The sequence below is a fragment of the Furipterus horrens genome, unplaced genomic scaffold (assembly GCF_987537825.1).
Source record: "Furipterus horrens unplaced genomic scaffold, mFurHor1.1.pri manual_scaffold_19, whole genome shotgun sequence".
In the NCBI taxonomy this organism is placed as follows: domain Eukaryota; kingdom Metazoa; phylum Chordata; class Mammalia; order Chiroptera; family Furipteridae; genus Furipterus; species Furipterus horrens.
The window spans coordinates 293,984-302,451 of NW_028327189.1; positions in this window are offsets into that span (position 1 = coordinate 293,984).

The following is an 8,468-nucleotide window of genomic DNA, read 5'->3' on the forward strand; positions in this document are numbered from 1 at the left end:
CTTTCGTATGTCCATGGGCTCTCTGTATGTCTTCTTTGGAGAAGTGTTTGTTCAGGTCCTTTGCCCATTTTTTAATTGGGTTGTCTGTCTTCTTGGTGTTGAGTCTTATGAGTTCTTTACATATTTTGGAGATCAATCCCTTGTCTGAGATGTCATTGGAGAATATATTTTCCCATATGTTTGTTTCTTTTCATCTTGCTGATGTTTTCTTTAGCTGAGCAGAAACTTTTTAGTTTGATGTAGTCCCATTTGGTTATTCTTTCCTTTATTTCCCTTGCCTTAGGAGCTATATCAGTGAAAATGTTGCTACGTGGGATATCTGAGATTTTCCTGCCTATTTCTTCCTCTAGGACTTCTATGGTATCACGGCTTACATTTAAGTCTTTGATCCATTTTGAATTTATTCTGGTGTATGGTGTAAGTTGGTGGTCTAGTTTCATTTTTTTGCATGTCCCTGTCCAGTTCTCCCAACACCATTTGTTGAAGAGGATCTTTTCATTCCATTTGATGTTCTTTTCCCCTTTGTGAAATATTAGTTGACCATATGAACCTGGGTTTATTTCGGGACTCTCTATTCTGTTCCATTGATCTATATGTCTGTTTTTATGCCAGTACCAGACTGTTTTGATTACCATGGCCTTGTAGTATAGTCTGATATCAGGTACTGTGATTCCTCCTCCTGTGTTCTTCCTCAAAATTGCTGTGGCTATTTGGGCTCTGCTTTGGTTCCATATAAATTGTTGAAGTATCTGTTGTAGGTCTGTGAAATATGTTGCTGGTATTTTATAGGGATTGCATTGAATCTATAAATTGCTTTGGGTAGTATGGACATTTTAATGATGTTGATTCTTCCCATCCATGAGCATGGTATATGCTTCCATTTATTTGTATCTTCTTTAATTTCTTTCTTCAGTGTTATATAGTTTTCTGAGTACAGGTCTTTTACCTCCTTGGTTAAGTTTATCCCTAGGTATTTTATTTTTCTTGTTGCTATGGTAAATGGGATTTTTCTTTCAGTTTCTATCTCTGAGTTTTTATTGTTGGTGTATAAAAATGCCTTCGATGTCTTAATATTGACTTTGTATCCTGCTATTTTGCCGAATTCACTTATTAGGTTGAGTAGTTTTTTTGTGGAGTCTATAGGGTTTTCTATGGACACTATCAAGTCATCTGCAAATAATGACAATTTTACTTCCTCTTTTCCAATTTGGATGCCTTTTATTTCTCTTTCTTGTCTGATTGCTGTGGCTAGAACTTCCAAGACGATGTTGAATAGGAGTGGAGAGAGCGGACAGCCTTGTCTTGTTCCTGATCTCAGGGGGAATGCTCTCAGTTTTTGCCCATTGAGTATGATGTTGGCTTCAGGTTTCTCATATATGGCCTTTATTATGTTGAGGTATGCTCCCTCTATTCCCATTTTGCTGAGAGTTTTTACCATAAATGGGTGTTGTACTTTATCAAATGCTTTTTCCGCATCTATTGATATGATCATGTGGTTTTTGTCTTTCATTTCGTTTATGTGGTGTATCACGTTTATTGATTTGCGAATATTAAACCATCCTTGCATCCCTGGGATGAATCCTACTTGATCGTGGTGTATGATCTTTCTAATGTGTTGCTGGATCCGGTTTGCCAATATTTTGTTGAGGATTTTAGCATCTATGTTCATCAGCGATATTGGTCTGTAGTTTTCTTTCTTTGTTGTGTCTTGACCTGGTTTTGGAATTAGGGTTATACCGGGTTCATAGAACGAGTTTGGGAGTCTTCCCTCTTCTTGTATCTTTTGGAATAGTCTGAGGAGGATGGGAGTTAGTTCTTTCCTAAATGTTTTGTAGAATTCACTTGTGAAGCCATCCCGTCCAGGGCTTTTGTGTGCTGGGAGTTTTTTGATTACTGCTTCAATTTCACTAGCTGTTATTGGTCTATTCAGACTTTCTGCTTCTTCTTGATTCAGTTTGGGAAGACTATAGGTTTCCAGGAATTTGTCCATTTCCTCTGGGTTGTCAAATTTCTTGCCATACAGTTGTTCGTAATAATTTATTATCATCCTTTGTATTTCTGTTGTATCAGTAGTGATTTCTCCTCTTTCGTTTCTGATTTTATTTATTTGGGTCCTCTCTCTTTTTATCTTGATGAGCCTGGTTAAAGCTTGTCAATTTTGTTTATCTTTTCAAAGAACCAGCTCCTACTTTTGTTGATCTTTTGAATTGTTACTTTAGACTCTATGTCATTTAATTCTGCTCTGATCTTGATGATTTCCTTCCTTCTACTTGATATGGGCTTTGCTTGTTTTTCTTCCACTAGTTCTTGTAGCTGTAAGGTTAAATTTTTTATTAGAGATTCTTCTAGCTTTCTTAGGTAGGCCTGTATTGCTATGAACTTTCCTCTCAGGACTGCTTTCGCTGTATCCGATGGGTTTTGGGTTGTTGTGTGTTCATTATCATTAGTTTCCAGAAACTTTTTGATTTCTTCCTTGATGTCATTGTTAACCCATTCATTATTTAATAGCATGTTATTCATTCTCCATGAGTTTGAATGTTTTTGAGTTTTTTCCTTGAGGTTGATTTCCAATTTTAAGCCATTGTGATCTGAGAAGATGCTTGATATAATTTCAATTTTCTTGAATTTATTGAGGCTTGTTTTGTGTCCTACCATGTGGTCTATCTTTGAAAATGTTCCATGTGCATTAGAGAAATATGTATATTTTGCTTCTTTGCGGTGAAAACTTCTATATATATTGACCAAGTCCATTTGATCTAGAGAGTTGTTCAGTGTTTCTTTGCTTCAAAGATCGAGTGTGTTGCTGTCTATATCTTTCTTGGAGTCTTTCAAAATTTTCCTTATATATTTGTGTGCTCCTAAGTTGGGTGCATATATATTTATAAGGGTTACATCTTCTTGATGGATTTTTCCCTTAAGTATTATGAAATGCCCTTCTTTGTCTCTTTTTATGGACTTTGCTGTGAAATCTGTTTTGTCCGATGTAAGTATTGCTACCCTGGCTTTCTTTTCATGTCCATTGACTTGAAATACTTTTTTCCATCCCTTCCCTTTCAGTCTGTGTAGATCTTTTGTTCTAAGGTGTGTCTCTTGTAGACAGCATATATGCGGGTCATTCTTTCTAATCCATTCAGCTACCCTATGTCTTTTAATTGGAGCGTTTAATCCATTTACATTTAAGGTTATTACTGATAAGTACTTATTCATTGTCATTTTTCCCCTTTGTACTCATGTTTTTCTCTGTCTCTCTCTGTTTCTTTATCTTCTTAAATCAGACCCTTTAGCAACTCTTGCATTGCTGGTTTGGATGGGAGGTATTTTTTTAGCCTTCTTTTGTCTTGGAAGCTCCTTATTTCAACCTCCATTTTGAATGAGAGCTTTGCTGGATAGAGTATTATAGGTTGTAGGCCTTTGTTTTTCATTGCTTGAAATATTTTTTGCCATTCCCTTCTGGCTTGTAGTGTTTCTGCTGAGAAATCTGATGATAGCCTTACTGGAGCTCCCTTGTATGTTATTAGTTGTTTCTCTCTTGTTGCTTTTAGCATTATCTCTTTGTCTTTGAATGTTGCCATTTTAATTATGATGTGTCTTGAGGTGGGCCTGTTTGGGTTCATCTTCATTGGGACCCTCTGTGCTTCCTGGACTACCTGGTGACTCTTTCTCTCCTCATGTGAGGGAAGTTTTCTGTCAGTTTCTCAAAGAGGTTTTCTATCCCTTGCTCTTCTTCTTCTCCTTCTGGAATTCCTATGATACGGATATTATTACCTTTCATGTTGTCCTGCAGCTGTCTTAGAACCTCTTCAGTCTTGTTCAGTCTTTTTTCATTTTGTTGAATTGTCTGGGAGTTTTTGTGTACGTTGTCCTCCAGCTCGCTGATCCGATCTTCTGCTTCCTCTAGCCTGCTTTTAATTCCTTCTACTGTGTTCTTCAATTCAGAGATCGTATTCTCCATTTCCTCCTGGCTCTTATTGATAGCTTCTATGTCCTTTTTCATGCTTGTTTAATTCTCTGTGAGTTCCTTGTAGTTTCCCTGGAGTTCTTTGTAGTTTCTCTGGAGTTTGTTGTAGTTTCTTTGAGTTTATTGAGTTCATTGAGCTTCCTCATTACTATTGTTTTGAATTCCATGTCTGAGAGTTTGCTTGCTTCTATCTCATCTATCCCTCCTTATGGGAATTCCTCCTTTCCTTTTCTTGGGGTGTTGTTTCTGTTTGGTGGGGTGTTATTCTGCCTCCCCTTTGGGCACTGGTCTTGTTTCTGCTTCTTAGATTGATCTGCTTTTTCTTCCTGCCTTTGTAGAGTGACCATCTGTGGTAGAAATCTGTGTTATTCAGTGGTGCAGACTCCTTGATCTCCTTATCTTGATGTTCTTGGGATGCTCTTTATGTCTTTTATTTGGACTCTCCAATAGTATTTTGGTTTTGTTTGTTGTGTGCTCTTTTGTGGGTCCTTCCTTTAAATTAGCTGGCTGAGAGTCCCTCTGCCCACTTCTGGCGGTGTTTGAGCTCCCTCTGGCTGATGCCTCTTGGAGGGGAGCATACTGCTTATGAGAATTCTCCTGTAGCACTGAGGCTCAATCTGCCCTGGAATCTGGTCTGCTACTCCTCCAGTTTTTTCTCCAGAGCCAGCATCCAAAGTTTTCCAAAGCTCCTCTAGTTCATTTCACCTTCTTTCAGCTGCAGCCCAGGTTGAGCGTGTGTAATGAGCTTTTCTCTGCCAGCTGGCAGGCAGGCTGGGGCTGTGGGAAGGTGCTGGGGAGTCAGGCCAGGAGCATTTTCCCATGCTAGTGAGTGGGGGCTTTTCCTCATGCTTGCTGGCATGCACATGGACTGGTAGCTATTCCCTGTTCTGGTGGGTGGGTGGGCTGGAGGTGTTGCGCCACGCTGACTGGCGTGCATGCCGCCAGCAGATTCCCCGCTCCAGCATGTGAGCGTGCTGGGACCACTCTCAGCACTAGCTGGTGTTCGTGTGGTCTTGTAGCGATCCGTCTTCTGGCATGTGGGCAGGCCAGAAACATTCCACTCCACTGGATGGCAGTGGGTATGAGGGCCTAGCACATTCCTGCAAGTGGGCTCCTGTGTGCACGCTCCTCAAGGATCTCTCCCTGTCCCTAGCCTTCCCTCCCTATCTGCAAAAAACAATAAATTTTTTTAAATAGAAAAAGAGAAAAAGAAAAAACCAAACCACAAAAAATAAAAAATAAAAACAACTGCTGCTCCCTGCCTCCCAGAGCCAGATGTCACCTGGCCACCTCCTGGCTCCACTGGCAGGCACAGTCTGGATCTCCACCTCTTACTTCCCTCAGGGGAGACCCAGGGGCATTGAGAAAACTTTGTGCTCCTCTGGCCACTGCCTAGGGGTCCAAGCCAGCCAGAACCCACGCCTCTCCTGTGTCTCCTCCACACACATTGCCAGAAAGGTCGCACAAAGGTGGCCTCCTCTGCTGCCCACAGCGCCAAGGCTCAACTCTTGTGAGTATCCATATGCCAACAGATACTCTGTCCACATTCACCTGAAACTATCGACCAGTCTCAGGAGCGAGCAAGGGCAGCCTCTCCTCACTCACCTGCCATGTTCTTCCAGGAACCAGTCTTGGATACCATATTCTGATTATTTTTTTAATAATAAAAGAAATACATGCTCATTGCAGAATACTTGTATGTAAGAAAAATATTAGGAAGAGCCCCAGGCTGGTGTGGCTCAGTGGATTGAGTCCTGGCCTTCTAACCAAAATCTTTCTGGTTTGATTGCTGCTCAGAGCACATACCTGGGTTGCTTTCTAGTTTCAAGCCATTGTTATCCAAGACAATAATTGATATCATATTAATTTTCTTGAATTTATTAAGCTTTGTTTTGTGTTCTACCATGTGATCTGTTCTTGAAAATGTTACATGTGCTTTGAAAGGTGTGCATATTTTGCCTCTTAGGGTTAAATGTTTTCTATTTATCAATGAAGTCCATTTGATCTAGAGTATTTACAATGCCACAATATTTTTGTTAATTCTTTGCTTGGAAATTTTATCCATTGTTCACATTGGCATGTTAAAATCCCCTCCTCTTAGTATGTGTTGTCAATATATTTCTTTGAAGTACTGCATGACTTTCCTTTATATAGTTAGGTGCTTCTATGTTGGGTGCATATATTTTTACAAACATTATATCTTCTTGAATGGTTAATCTTTTAGTTATTATTCAGTCTCCTTTGTCATTTTATGGTCTCTATTTTGATATCTATTTTGTTGGATATAAGTAGTGCCTCCCCTGCTTCGTTTATGTCCTTTTCTTGGAATATATTTTTTCCATACCTTCACTTTCAGTCTGTGTAGATCTTTTGTTCTGATGTGGGCCTCTTGTATATAGCATACATGTGGGTCATGTTTTCTTATCCATCCACCTACCCTATGTTTTTGATTGGGACATTTAATCCATTTACATTTAAGATTATTATTGATAGGTACTTATTCATTGTCCTTTTTCCCATTGTACCTTTGTATTCATCAATGCAGAGTAACCTGTTTCATGACATTGTGGTGCTTTATGTAGGGGATGGCTCTGAGAGGGAACTATGCCACTCACCTGTTGAGAGACCGGCAGTTTTTTCCTCTCTTCCACTTCCCACTAGTTTTCACAGTCAGAAGAATGTGGCTCTGTTTTCCCCAGCACAGGAACCATGAGCTGCAGTCTTTTGTATGGGGCTGGAATCACTTCCTAGGTTTCCCTGTGTACTTTTAAAATGTGTGATCAAACTTTTTGCCATGGCCTCAGTCTCTGCACAACTGCCTGAGCTGCTGCTGCCACCTCGCCGCATCCTCTCTGTCCCATCTCTGCCCCTCCTGTTACAGAACCCCTGGACTGCTCCAATTGAAAACAAACCCATGGGCTCTTTAGTTAGGGGTCTGGTTGCCCACCACCAGAATTACAACTCTTAATAGTTCAGTCACATGAAAAGAAAATTGTTTATTTAACAGTTACACATATCCTTGCCTCCCCCCTACTAAACCTAGCCAGTTTTAGGAAGGTCAGAAACACCGTTTCCCTACTTCCCAAACACAGTTCAGCTCTACCAGCGGCTGCCAATCATTCAATCTGATTGGGGAGGTCCTTTCTGTGCTGTGGTGCCATTCAGCTCTCAATACAAAACCGCCGGGATCCTCAGCCTCCTTGCAAACTGTCTTCTTTCTGTAAACCGCGTGGATCTCCTCTCCTTCTCCAGAGCACCCCTGGAAACATCCGCCAGCGAGGGAGACAGTCCCAGAGCGTGCCGCCCTAAAGTGTTTGCAGCTTCCTATATATCCCTGACTGCATCCTCTGATGCAGTGGGTGCCACCAACAGTTCTGACCATTCACAGAACGCCACATAGGCTCTGTGTGCCCCTGGTCCAAGACTCCTCCCATCCACCTGAGGCCCCGGAAGCATCCAAGCAGTTTTGCATAATGAAAGACACCAGCCACCAGCCTCAGGTGTGTGGAGGCATTCTGAAAGCTGCTTCCTTCTCCCCATCCCGCAGACACAAACTCCAGGGATTTTCTGTAACACTCCTACCTGTCTGGCAGAGTTTTTCTTCTTTATTCTTTTGTTTGATGAACCTCTATGTAGTTCAATTTTCTGGAAATTCTCATTGTTTTTTAGTTTTGAGAGAGTTGTGTATTCCTTCTTAGTTGCGAGGGAGGTGCAATGTGTCTACCTACACCTCCATCTTGGCCCAAAGTGACTGACTTTTCATCGTGTTGATGGTTTTCTCTGTAGTATGAAGCCCTATTTGCTTTTGCTTTTGTTGCCTTTTCCAGGGAGGACATACACAAAAAAATATACATATTGCTAAGACCGACATCTAATTGTTAACTGTGTTTTTTTTCCTAGGAGCTTCATTATTTCATTTATTATATTTGTCTTTGATCCATTATGAGTTCATTCTTGAACAGTGTAAGCAGGTGGTCTAGTGTCATTTTTGCATGTAAAGAATCTGTCCAGTTTTTCCAGCATCAGACTTTATTTTCCCCATTGTATATTCTTTCTTCCTTTCTCATACCTTAATTGATATATGTAGGCAAAAATTTATTACTAGGTTCTCTATTGTCTTCCATTGATTTATATATATATATATTTTTTATATTATTACAGGACTCAGCTGTTTTGATTCTTAAAGCCTTGCAGTATAGTTTAATATTGGGCAGCATGATGCCTTCAACTTTGTTCTTTTTCTGAAAATGGCTTTGCTTATTTGGGGCATTTAAAGAAGAATCTAATTCACTCTGTAGATATATTTGGGTAATACATATTGCCTATAGACATATAAAAAAATTCTCAACATAACTAATTATCTGAGATACAAATTAAAACCACAATGTGACACCATCTCACACTGGTGAGAACGGCCATAGTTAACAAATCAACAAACAACAAGTGCTGGCAAGAATGGAGAGGAAAGCAAACCCTACTGCACTGTTGGTGGGAATGCAGACTGGTGCAG